This window comes from Cervus elaphus, chromosome 3 (assembly GCF_910594005.1).
Source record: "Cervus elaphus chromosome 3, mCerEla1.1, whole genome shotgun sequence".
In the NCBI taxonomy this organism is placed as follows: Eukaryota; Metazoa; Chordata; class Mammalia; order Artiodactyla; family Cervidae; genus Cervus; species Cervus elaphus.
The window spans coordinates 2,214,587-2,228,893 of record NC_057817.1 but is presented as its reverse complement, the minus strand read 5'-3'; the positions used below and the strand labels follow the sequence as shown (position 1 = coordinate 2,228,893).

The following is a 14,307-nucleotide window of genomic DNA, read 5'->3' as shown; positions in this document are numbered from 1 at the left end:
CAACTCTTTGAGACCCTATGAACCACAGCATGCCAGGCCGCCATGTCCATCAGCAACTCCCAGAGTTTACCCAAACTCATGTCCATTGAGTCAGTGATGCCATCCAACCATCTCATTTGTCATCCCCTTCTCCTCCTGTCCTCAATCTTTCCCAGCATCAGGGTCTTTTCCAATGAGTCAGCTCTTCGCATCAGGTGGCCAAAGTATTGGAGTTTCAGCTTCAACATCAGTCCTCCCAATGATCACCCAGGACTGATCTCCTTTAGGATGGACTGGTTGGATCTCCTTGCAGTCCAAGGGACTCTCAAGAGTCTTCTCCAACACCAGAGTTCAAAAGCATCAATTCTTCTGCACTCAGCTTTCTTTATAGTCCAACTTTCACATCTATACATGACCACTGGAAAAACCATAGCCTTGACTAGACAGACTTTTGTTGACAAAGTAATGTCTCTGCTTTTTAATATGCTGTCTAGGTTGGTCATAACTTTCCTTCCAAGGAGTAAGCATCTTTTAATTTCATGGCTGCAATCACCATATGCAGTGATTTTGGAGCCCAAAAAAGTAAAGTAAGCCACTGTTTCCACTGTCTCCCCATCTCTTTCCCATGAAGTGATGGGACCAGATGCCATGATCTTAGTTTTCTGAATGTTGAGCTTTAAGCCAGCTTTTTCACTCTCCTCTTTCACTTTCATCAAGAAGCTTTTTAGTTCCTCTTCACTTTCTGCCATAAGGGTGGTGTCATCTGAGTATCTGAGATTATTTATACTTCTCCCAGCAATCTTGATTCCAGCTTGTGTGTATTCTAGCCCAATGTTTCTCATGATGTACTCTGTGTATAAGTTAAATAAGCAGGGTGCAATATGTTCCTTTTCATAGTTCACAGACAACTATTTTCTTTAGTCATTCTATTTAATATCATCTTGCTTGTGAAATCATGGCTACAGTATGAGATTGTGAGCAATCTTTGCCCAAGGATTCTGCATTCCATCTGTATTATCCAAAGCACTTACCTAATGTTTGGGACACAAATGGAGAAAGAGAGAGAGAGAGAAAGAAGTAAAGAAAAAGGAAGGAATAAAGAGTAGATAACATTTGTGAGTGTTTATAGACATCAATAATTAACAAAATCAAAATGAACTGAAGATATTGTATGTGGCTTGAATATATGTGTGTGTGTGTATATATATATATAAAATAAATTTTAAGAAAGAATGTAAAAATGGTTGGAATACTAGGGTGCTGATCTAGAAAGAAGATACATATCACACTAGAAGTAAAGAGCATTCATCTGCATACATTCTTAATATGTATATATTTTGTTGGTTTCTGCTCTGGAATCTGATGCTAAAGCACTGAATCAGCAAGTCTAAACAGTACAGATATATTTGAAGAAGCATGTAAAATTCACGCACTTATTTATTACAGTTATAGAAGTTAAACACCAGTGTTTCTTAGATTTTCTAGCTATCGTTGTAAAGTGTCTTTGTGCAAAAACGTTTCAGAATGAAACTAAAGCCCAAGCAGACTCTCTGGCTTCCACAGGGGGCATTTGTGAGAAGCTGACCTCTTCCACAGAATTAAAATACTGCAGGGTTTTCACCTGTACTGTTTCCTCAGTTTACACACAATACTTTAGAACTGTTATTTATGAGCAGAAACATGGTAGAAATAATTTTTTGAGATATATTGTCCAAGAAAAATGGAGTGTTGGTGGATTGCTGCTAATTTAGAGAATATAAATGTGTAATCTGCTTAGGTAATCTCTCTCCTTTTGACTGCCCTGTATCAGAGCATTTAAAGATACATTTGATCTACATACTGGTTTTATTATGAGATCTAGTAGATGTGAAATAAAGGCAAGAATATTTTAACTCCTATAAATGGAATTATAAAATTAAAATTGACTTATTCAATCTTCTGTGGGCCTCTCACCCCAATTTACCAGTATCTCTCTGGAAGGAATTTGTACACATAGATGTACCTCAGCTTTTATGACTATCCTAGGGATATGATAGAGAATCTGCCTGGAATATGGGAGACTTGGGTTCAATCCCTGGGTCAGGAAGATCCCCTGGACAAGGGAATGCCTACCCACTTCAGTATTCTTGCCTGGAGAATTCTGTGGACAGAGGATCCTGCTGGGTTATAGTCCATGAGGTCACAAAGAGTCTGACATGACTGAGTGACTAACACTTTAAGGGTCAACACATCTCCAGATCATCTGACTCTAATAGACAGTAAGACTTTCATTCAAGAATGTCACAGAAAATTGAAGCCATATCAAACATTTTTCCAGCCACAACAGTATAAAACTAGAATATAATTAGAGAAATAAGTTAAAAAATTTGCAAATGAATGGAGATTAAACACATCCCTGAACAACCAGGCATTTGGAGAAGAAATCAAAAAGTAATTTGAAAAAATATACTGCAACAAATGGAAATAAAAAAAAATGTCATGCCAAAAATTATAGGACTATAACAAGCTACAACAAACACAGTTTTTTAAGAGGCAAGTTCGTGGTGAAAAAATGCTTACATTAAGGGGGAAAAAAAAAAAAGAAAAAGCTAGAGCTACCTTTTATACACCCAAGGAATTAGGAAAGCAAAACATGCTGTCCAAAGTTAGTAAAATAAAAGAAATAACAGAGATCGGAGTTAAATGAATAGAAAAAGGCAATCACCATAAAAGCTGTACATTTCACTTCAGTTCAGTTCAGTTGCTCAGTCATGGCCGACTCTTTGCGACCCATGAGCGGCAGCATGCCAGGCCTCACTGTCCATCACCAACTCCTGGAGTCCACCCAAACCCATGTCCATTGAGTTGGTGATACCATCCAACCATCTCATCCTCTGTCTTCCGCTTCTCTTCATGCTCTCAATCTTTCCCAGCATCAGGGTCTTTTCCAATGAGTCAACTCTTTGCATGAGGTGGCCAAAGTATTGGAGTTTCAGCTTCAACATCAGACCTTCCAATGAACACTCAGGACTGATCTCCTTCAGGATGGACTGGTTGGATCTCCTTGCAGTCCAAGGGACTCTCAAGACTCTTTTCCAACACCACAGTTCAAAAGCATCAATTCTGTACTCAGCTTTCTGTATAGTCCAAGTCTCACATCCATACATCATCACTGCAAAAGCCGTAGCCTTGACTAGAAGGACCTTTGTTGGCAAAGTAATGTCTCTGCTTTTTAATATGCTGTCTAGGTTGGTCATAACTTTCCTTCCAAGGAGTAAGCATCTTTTAATTTCATGGCTGCAATCACTATCTGCAGTGATTTTCGAGCCCAAAAACATAAAGTCAGCCACTGTTTCCACTGTTTCCCTGTCTATTTGCCATGAAGTGATGGGACCAGATGCCATGATCTTAGTTTTCTGAATGTTGAGCTAAGCCAGCTTTTTCACTCTCTTTTTTCCCTTTCATCAAGAGGCTCTTTAGTTCTTCCTCACTTTCTGCCATAAGGGTGGTGTCATCTGCATATCTGAGGTTATTGGTAATTTTCCCAGCAATCTTGGTTCCAGCTTGTGCTTCATCCACCCAGCGTTTCTCATGATGTACTGTGCATATAAGTTAAATAAACAGGGTGACAATATACAGCCTTGACGTACTCCGTTTCCTATTTGGATCTAGTCTATTGTTCCATGTCCAGGTCTAACTGTTGCTCCGTGACCTGCATACAGATTTCTCAAGAGGCAGGTCAGGTGGTCTGATATTCCCATCTCTTTCAGAATTTTCCACAGTTTATTGTGATCCACATAGTCAAAGGCTTTGGCATAGTCAATAAAGCAGAAATACCTATTTTTCTGGAACTCTCTTGCTTTTTTGATGATTCAGCTGATGTTGGCAATTTGATCTCTGTTTCCTATGCCTTTTCTAAAACCAGCTTTAATATCTGCAGGTTCACAGTTCACGTATTGCTGAAGGCTGTCTTGGAGAATTTTGAGCATTACTTTACTAGCATGTGAGATGAGTGCAATCGTGTGGTAGCTTGAGCATTCTTTGGCATTGCCTTTCTCAGAGATTGGAATGAAAACTGACCTTTTCCAGTCTTTTGGCCACTGCTGAGTTTTCCAAATTTGCTGACATATTGAGTGCAGCATCATCTTTTAGGATTTGCAATAACTCTACTGGAATTCCATCACCTCCACTAGCTTTGTTTGTAGTGATGCTTCCTAAGGCCCACTTGAATTCACATTCCAGGATGTCTGACTCTAGGTGAGTGATCACACCATTGTAATTAACTGGGTCGTGAAGATCTTTTTTGTACAGTTCTTCTGTGTATTAACAAAATGGAGGGAAACAATAGCTAAATTTACCAAGAATAAGGGAGAAGTCTCAAATAACTAATACCATAAATGGCAGTAGGGATATGACCGTTGATACTACACAAAAACCAAGAATCATAAGAAGCTACTATGAACAATATAAATCCACCCCCCCCAAAAAAATCAAATGACTTAGAAGAAATTGTTAAATTCCTAGAGCATAACAATCTATAAAGCCTGAATGATAAAAAACTAGAAAATCTGAACAGACCAATTACTAGTAAGGAGATTTAATCAGATATCCAAAGCTTCCCCAAGAGATAAGTTCAGGACCATATGGCTTCATTGGTGAATTCTAGCATTTAAAGTATTAATAATTTTAAACTTTAAAAAAAAAAAAAAAAAGAAGCATAGGGAGTACCTCCAAACTCATTTTATGAGCCCAGCATTACGTTGGCTCAATACCAGACAAAACGCAACAAGGAATGAAAAGTAAGGGTCAATATTCCTGATAAACATGAATGCAAAAATCTCTAAGAAAATATTGAAAAAAAAATTCAAAACTGTATTATAAGGATCATACACTATGATCAAGTGTTATTTATTCCAAGCTTGCAAGGACAGTTCAACTTGTGCAAGTCAATTAATGTGATATACCACATTAACAAACACAAGAAAAAGTAATATAATCATCTCAAGAAATACAGAAAACAAATGACAAAATTAAAAAATTTTCATGATAAAATTCTCAGCAAACCAGTTAGAGAGGGAACCTATCTCAGGAAAAATAAAGGACATATATGTCAAACTGAACTTATATCACATTAAACATTGAAAAGGTAAAATCTTTCCATCAAAGATGAGGAACAAGACAAGAACTCCAACCCTTGCAAATTACATTTAACATTTTCTTGAAAGTCCTAGCCAGAAGAAGTAGGAAAGAAAAGAAATAAAAGGCATCCAGTTGGAAAAAGAAGTGAAATAGTCTCTTTGCAGGTAGCATCATATAGTATATAGAAAATATTACATTTTTCAACATCAGTTCAGTTCAGTCACTCAGTAGTGTCTGACTCTTTGCGACCCCATGAATTGCAGCACGCCAGGCCTCCCTGTCCATCAACAACTCCCAGAGATTACTCAAACTCATGTCCATCGAGTCGGTGATGCCATGCAGCCTATCATCCTGTCGTCCCCTTCTCTTCCTGTCCCCAATCCCTCACAGCATCAGGATCTTTTCCAATGAGTCAACTCTTTGCATGAGGTGTCCAAAGAATAACAATACCAAAAAATAAATTCAGTAAATTTCAGGTATAAAATAAGTACAAAAAGAGTTGCATTTCTATACACTTAACAATTATTTATCAGAAAGAGAAATTAAGCAAAACAAATCTCATAAAAATATTTAAAATAAACTTAAGCAAGAGCTGAACGAACTATACTCTGAAATTGTATTGATGAAATACAGGAACATTGTACTGCTGAAAGAAACTGAAGAAGACAAATAAATGGAAAGGTATTTCATACTTACGCATCAGTATAATTATTATAGCTAGAATACCTGTATCACTCAAAGCAAGCTATATATTCAATATTTCACAAGATAAAAAAAAAAAAAAAGAAACCCTTAGAGACATGGAACCAAAAAGGATGCTTAATAGCCAACCAATCTTGAGAAAGCAAAGCAAACCTGAAGACATCACTTTTCCTGATTTCAAACTATATTATGAGGACAGTAATCAAAAGACTATGATATTGGAATGAAACAGACACAACGATCAATGGAACAAATAAGCCACCTTATACATGGTTGGTAAATGTACAATTATGGATCCAATAATGTACAATGGAGAAGATAGTCTTTTTTAATAAATGGTGCTGGAATGACTAGATAGCTGCAGTCCAAATAATGAAACTGTGTTGCGTTGTTCAGTCTTGCGACACCATGGACTGTAACCTGACAGGCTCCTCCATCCGTGGCATTCTCCAGGTAACAATACTGGAGGGGGCTGCCATTTCTTTCTCCAGGGGATCTTCCCTACCCAGGGATCTCAACCAGGATCTCTTATGTCTCCGAAGTTGGCAAGCGGGTTCTTTACCACTAGCGCCACCTGTACTCTCCTTATTCCATACACAAAAGTCAACTCAAAATGAGTTAAAGACTTGAACATAAGAATGGAAACCATAAAACTTCTAAACAAAATACAGGAGGTTAAACTTGACATCAGTCTTGGAAATCAGTTTTTGGTTTGACACTGAAATAAACACATAAAATAAAAGATAATTAAGAATAAACAATAAAAAGTAAAATAATCATTTTAATTAATGTATTAATTTTAGAATTTAACAGGATGAATGATAACATAAAATAATTAAGTAGAAAGTTTGTTTCACTTTCATTGGATCTCTAATTTGAGTGGAAGATGGTGTAGACTTAGAGTAACTTAGAGAATCATAATATTAAATCATTTTACCTTTCTAATATTGATCAATTTGAAGCAACTGCAAAGAAGTAAAGTTTGGCCACCACTGAAGTGGTTGCATCAATCACAGGGGAAAATACAGAACTAGAAATTTAATTAATCATATGTTTGCATAACACAAAAGCATTGAGTGTAAAAGCTTTAGAGATTTACTCCCAAATGTCACTATGAAAAATTAAATGTGATTTGCATATGTTTTTCAGTTACCAGGAGCAAGCACCAAAAGACTTCCTGATCACAGGTAGGTTTCTAAGTAACCAAATATAAGAGTGAAAAATAAAATACTTTATATTTGAAAAAATAAGGAATAAATTATTTAGAAAATTGTAGATAAATTTTTTTTGCCTATTTTCTTTAGTCATAGTCTGCAATCTCTTTGCAAAAAAATGATGTTTCTTTTAAAGCAAGGGAAAAAGGATTCATTTTGATTAGATAAGTAAAAGTTATATTAATTTAGTTAATAATCAAAATTAAGAAGATAATCATATTTTTAACCACTGTGAAATGGTATATGTATACTTAAGACTTTTTTCAGTATTTCACCAGTCACCACTGATATATACAAATACAAATTTGTATAAATTCAGCGTGGTATAAACCATATATTATATTTACTTGTTTAAAGCAAAATCAAACTATCATTCATATTCCAGTTTTCATATATTAACAGGGAAACAAAAATACATACACACACATGTACACACAAATAGAAGGCAATATATCAAAGATATGTTTATTGCTCCTTTTTCCATCTCTATTTTTAATGGATGTGTATTCATGTTAAGTTGCTTCAAGTTGTGTCCCACTCTTTGTGACCCTATGGACTGTAGCCCGCCAGGCTCCTCTGTCCATGGGATTCTCAAGCAAGAACACTGGAGTGGATGGTCATGCGCTCCTATAGGGGATCTTCGCAACCCAGGTATGGAACCCCTGTCTCGGGCACCTCCTACCTTAGCAGCCACCTGGAATAAATGAGGCTAAAATCTAAAAGGCTGTGTTGATCCCACTTGTTAGAATTTGTCTGACTGATCAAGAGACAGATCTTTTGACTCCTCACCACTCCTGCCTGTAAGTAACAGTAATGTGGAATATATCTAGATAAAAACTTATGAAATATCTAATGTCTCAAAAATATGAACACTAATTTAGACCGAGAATAGTAATATCATATTGTTCATTTTAAATTCCAAGACATGCTCATTGTGCGAGTTTAATACACAATCTTAAGCAAATTATGATTCCTTTTTAAGTTTTATTTTTCATTGGAAGATAATTGCTTTACAATGTTGTGTTGGTTTCTGGCATATGATTCTTAAATAACTCAAGAAGTATAACCACTTTTATGCTCAATTGGATATTTATCTTATAAATACAAGGTTGTATACTCCAGTTTTGTGTCTTTAATTTGGGTGTTGCTTTCATATCATATTAACCTGTAGTGAGCTCTAATCTCATGATTGATTGCTGAGATAAAGCAGTGAAGTTTCACACAATTCACATACCTCACAGATGACATCCAAATTGAGGATCAAACTGTCAAAGTCCTATCCTAGACACTTTAACTTTTGTCAACAACATACAATGAGACATCTCTAAGCTATGTTATGAGGATAAAGGATATAAAAAATATAATGCATTGTAATAGATCTTTTCTTATTTACAGATTATATTTTTCCAAATGTCAAGAAGAGTTAAACCTTTGATTTCACTTTTTTTTTTTTTTTATGATTTCTGGAGCATTTTAGAAGAGTAAAGGAGAATGGATGGAGAAAATTGCTGTTCCTTGAGTGAATTTATTCTCTTGGGAATTAATAATGACCCTAGAATCAAAGTGACATTTATCACATTTCTGGTTGTTTATCTCATTATTCTTGTTGCAAATCTTGGGATGATCATTTTAACAAAAATGGACTCCCAGCTTCACATGTCAATGTACTTTTTCCTCGGTCACCTCTCCTTCAGTGACCTCTGCTATTCCACAGAAATTGGACCCAAGATGTTGATAGACCTCCTTGCCAAGAACAAATCAATCCCCTTTTATGGCTGTGCTCTGCATTCATTGATCTTCTGTACCTTTGCAGATTCTGAGTGTCTCCCACTGGCAGTGATGGCCTGTGACCGGTACAAGGCCATCAGCAGCCCCTTGCTCTATGCAGTCAGCATGTCCAGTGGGGTGTGCTCCCTGCTCATGGTTGAGATTTACATGATCAGCATTGTGGATGCTTTAATTAATACAATATTAATATTCCACGTGTGTTTCTGTGAGTCAAATGAGATTAATCATTTCTTCTACGATGGTCCACCTCTTTCCCTATCTTGCGCAGATACACAGGTCAATGCGTTAGTGATATTTACCATTTTGGGCTTCACTGAACTGAGTACCCTCTCAGGTCTTTCTGTGTCTTACTGTTACATCATCCTAGCAGTGGTAAAGATCCACTCTGCTGAAAGGAGGTTCAAGGCTTTCTCCACCTGCACCTCCCACCTAAGTGATGTGGCAATTTTCCAGGGAACCCTGCTCTTCATGTATTTCCGGCCAAGTTAATCCTACTCTATAGACGAAGACAAAATGACCTCCTTGTTTTATACCCTTGTGATTCCCATGTTAACCCCCCTGATTTACAGCTTAAGAAACAAGCATGTGAAAGAGGCTCTGAAGAAGCCTAAAAATAGAAAGTGGTTCTATTGTAAAGTTGTAGGTATATGTTTTTCTCCTACTCTTACACTACGATTTAAGTCAAAATTGTTTTGATTCCTATGGTTTGATCAATAAGTATTTTTTAATTATGTTCAAGTCATTCCAAAATGTGCTGTTTCCTATATACTCCATGCTTCCATTTTATGTCTTGAACTTACACTTAAGACTCCCTATTTGTGGAAAAGTTCTGAACTGTTAGTTTGCCAAGTTTTTGCTTCCTCTGAATTTAATGGTAAATCTAGCAGTTTTTACACAAATTAATCTTTTCTAATGGAAGTGATAGGTGTTAATTAGATAATTATTCACATTATTTATAATTAACTATATTTGCACCACAATGTAAAGACTGGACAACATAAACCCAAAGCACATTGTTCAAATGTAGTGAAGAAAGTTAAAAATTGTTTCTTGAAAATGAATACACCTAGTCTGGTATCTAAGAGATGAGTAGGAAGTAACTGAGAGATGAAAGTCAGCAGAGAAAGTATCCTGTGAAGATGGCTGGACAGTTAGAGTGACTTGTGAGGCGGACAAGACCGTGTCATTTAAGGAGACTCAGGGTGTCCAGGTTGGAGGGCTGCGATTTACAACCCAGTCACCTCCTCCAGGGATTTTCCATCTCTCCTGCGAGCTAGGAGCTTGATTCACACACCAGCCTGTGCTTCAGATCATTGTTGTATCTGTTTTCTAAACTATTTCCTTCAATGTGGGGTTATGAACATCCTGATTTTAAGGACTGTCACCCAGGAGATATATAGCAAGTGGGTAAATGAAAGAATGAGAGAGAGAGAAAAGGAGAAAGAAAGAAGTCAATTTTATTGAAAATTTATTCATAATAAAGCAAAAAAAAAAAAAAAACCCACAAAAATTAAAGATAGCTTTACATGCATGTGCCTTAAACACATGTTTTGTACGTTATATCTGCTTCCCAGATGGCACAGTGGTGAAGAATATACCTGCCAATGCAGGAGATGCAGGAAGTGCAGGTTTGATCCCTGAGTCAGGAAGATCCCCTGGAGAAGGGAAAGGGAACCCACTCCAGTATTCCTGCCTGGATAATTCCATGGACAGAGGAACTGGCAGGCTACAGCCTAGTGGGTCACAAAGAGTCAGACACGACTGAGCACAAACTCACACACACATACACGCATGTTATACCTAAGTACATAAACTGGTTGTGAATACTAAAAGTAATGGAAAGTTAAAGACATCCAGAGGATTTTTTTTTTTAATAATTGAACCAAACAACTCTTCTCTGGTTAGAAGATATTTGAAAACTTCACATAGCTCTACTCTAGTTTGCTGGTGATTCAATCGCTGAAAGTGGCTTATTTAGTAAACAGAGACATAAGCATTCATTTGAAGGACCCTGTAAGAATCAAGTGCATTCTTGAGTGTTTGCTACAATAAAACAAGCCAAAAATAATTTGGTACCTAAGTCTATCCAAGTGCCTTCATAAAACGCCTTTGAGTGAAAACATTTTAGATTAAAGCCCAAGTAGGAGAATAGGTAGTAGACTCCAGGGTAAAAGCTTTTTTAGGATTCTGAGACAGGTAGGGGGATGTGTCAAGGTATAGAAAAATGAGGGGATATTTCTTTTATTTATAATATTTTCTCAATCCTTTTGAATGTTATTACCTTTTGAAATGTTTATCTGCTATTGCTGCTAAGTCGTTTCAGTCATGCCCGACTCTGCGCAACCCCATAGACGGCAGCCCACCAGGCTCCCCTGTCCCTGGCATTCTCCAGGCAAGAACACTGGAGTGGGTTGCCATTTCCTTCTCCAATGCATGAAAGTGAAATGTGAAAGTGAATTCGCTCAGTTGTGTCTGACTCTTCAGGACCCCATGGACTGTAGCCTACCAGGCTCCTCCATCCATGGAATTTTTCAGGCAAGAGTACTGGAGTAGGCTGCCATTTCCTTCTCCTGAAATGTTTATTTACCTTCTAGATACTATATTGAACAGCAGCATGGCAGAAGTGAGATTGATTCAGAATGAAGCCTGACACAAAGATGAGTGTCAATCTCAGAAGTATAAATATTATACAGTTAGCACATTACTCTCCAAAAAAAATAAGCACAAAATGCTAATGTGTCTAAAATCAGATTTCATCTGCATTTAACCCTTATGAGCAAATCTAAGGCTAATGAGTGAACTGGAGAAAATAAAATGTTGCATATTAAGTGAAGAATTTTAATCTCAATAAAGGGTGTCTTAAATTGATTGACTTGTACAGTGTGTGAGGTCCCTGGCCCTAAATAGAATGTGGGGGATAAATAGTCACTTATTGTGAACACCCCGCAGAATTTGTGATTCAAATAGGGGCTTGAGCTAAAGACTTGTAAGAGATTTCTGGTTTGATTTTCCATAGAAAGGGAAGGCTAGCATCAAAATATTTTGTCTTGCATGATCTAATTCCAATTCTGACCATTTTCTTCACTTGCTCTATATTTAATTCATATGTCTTTCATAGTATACTCACTACCAATTGGTGGCAAATATGATTGTTCATCAACATTAAAGTAGATAAGTAAATGATGCATATGCACAAAGAATTAAGATATTTCAATGACAATGAATGTACTGAAACTGCATGCAACAGCAGGGGTGGATTGCATGTAATTGAACAAAATAGTGCATGCTATAGACATCCAGTTATGTCTGGTTCAAAAAAATACAAAACTGATATGTCACAGTAAAAGTCAAGAAAGTGTCTATTCTTTGGACGTAAGAGATTAGCCATTTAGGAGGGAGTTTATAGAAGGCTTTGTTAATTGTGGAAATTGTTACTTCTTGGTCTATACTTACCTAGCTCTACAAGTAACCTTTTGGAGAAATGTTTATCTATATAGTTATTATTTAAGTGTTCTCTATATAGCATGTATTTGAGCAAGCTCCCGGAATTGGTGATGGACAGGGAAGCCTGGCATGCTGCAGTCCATGGGGTTGCAAAGAGTTGGACATGACTGAGTGACTGAACTGATTTGTTCATTGCACATCAAAAACATTTTCTGAAAGTAAAGTCTGTTTACCATTACCAGAAACTTCAGAATTATTATCATAAATTTGTATCCATAGAAATTCTTTATATACATAACACTGCAGTATATTTTTGTGAAATAAATAGTGCAACCTTCATAGATTATTTAGTAATGCAAAAATGTCTTATTTAACCCCTTTTTAACCCATATGTACTTCTAATACTTTTCCAAGCAACAAAGAGACTTAATGAATCTTGTACTCCTTGGTACCCCTCTTGGTACCCTCCTTGGTACACTGAACTTACACGAATTGGCCCATGACTCAGTGGCACACAATTATTTTCTAAAGGCAAGTGTTTGTATTAATAAATAAACTGTTGCCTGTAGAGTATTACAAATAAAGGCATAGTGGCATAGGGGAATCATGTAGATATTTCTTTCTCAATTGCTTGTCTCTGATGTATTAAATTTTAACTACATGATTTTCTTCTGTAATCTAAGAAGGTCAACTTCAATTAAATGTAAAATCCTTTGTTAAGCTAATTATCCAATTTTTAATAATAATATAGCCACAACAGCTCATTCCCTCCTAATGGCAGGAAGTTATACTAAATGGTCTGCAGAGACGCCCATGTTTAGGAAGCTAAATTTAAGTGCTATCTCAACAGAGTGAAATCCTAAGAGATCTTATATCCTGGGAAATAGAGATGTGCCTGATGGAAAAAGTGATTTTGCAAAGAAATCATAATGAAGTAAGCAAGGACAAACTCCAACCCTCAAATATGTAACTAGATAATGGTAGTAAAGCTCTTGAGTGACACAAACACCTTCAGTTTAAGTTCAGTTCAGTTCAGTTCAGTCGCTCAGTCGTGTCCGACTCTTTGCGACCCCATGAATCGCAGCAGGCCAGGCCTCTCTGTCCATCAATAACTCCCGGAGTTTAATCAAACTCATGTCCATCGAGTCTGTGATGCCATCCAGCCATCTCATCCTCTGTCGTCCCCTTCTCCTCCTGCTCCCAATCCCTCCCAGAATCAGGGTCTTTTCCAATGAGTCAACTCTTTGCATGAGGTGGCCAAAGTATTAGAGTTTCAGCTTCAACATCAGTCCTTCCAAAAACACCCAGGACTGATCTCCTTTAGGATGGACTGGTTAGATCTCCTTGCAGTCCAAGGGACTCTCAAGAGTCTCCTCCAACACCACAGTTCAAAAGCATCAGTTTTTTGGCACTCAGCTTTCTTCACAGTCCAACTCTCACATCCGTACATGACCACTGGAAAAACCATAGCCTTGACTAGACGGACCTTTGTTGGCAAAGTAATGTCTCTGCTTTTTAATTTGCTGTCTAGGTTGGTCATAACTTTCCTTCCAAGGAGTAAGCATCTTTTAATTTCATGGCTGCAATCACCATCTGCAGTGATTTTGGAGCCCCCAAAAGTAAAGTCTGACACTGTTTCCACTGTCTCCCCATCTATTTCCCATGAAGTGATGGGACCAGATGCCATGATCTTAGTTTTCTGAATGTTGAGCTTTAAGCCAACTTTTTCACTCTCCTCTTTCACTTTCATCAAGAGGCTTTTTAGTTCCTCTTCACTCTCTGCCATAAGGGTGGTGTCATCTGCATATCTGAGGTTATTCATATTTCTCTCAGCAATCTTGATTCCAGCTTGTGTGTCTTCCAGCCCAAAGTTTCTCATGATGTACACTGCATACAAGTTAAATAAACAGGGTGACAATATACAGCCTTGATGTACTCCTTTTCCTATTTGGAACCAGTCTGTTGTTCCATGTCCAGTTCTAACTGTTGCTTCCTGACCTGCATACAGGTTTCTCAAGAGGCAGGTCAGGTGGTCTGGTATGTCCATCTCTTTCAGAATTTT

General features: G+C 37.1%; 1 pseudogene; it reads left to right on the top strand.

The window, feature by feature from the left end:
• Window positions 1–8,504: 8,504 nt before the first annotated feature.
• LOC122685898 overlaps window positions 8,505–14,307 on the top strand; it is a 29,593-nt pseudogene continuing 23,790 nt past the window's right edge.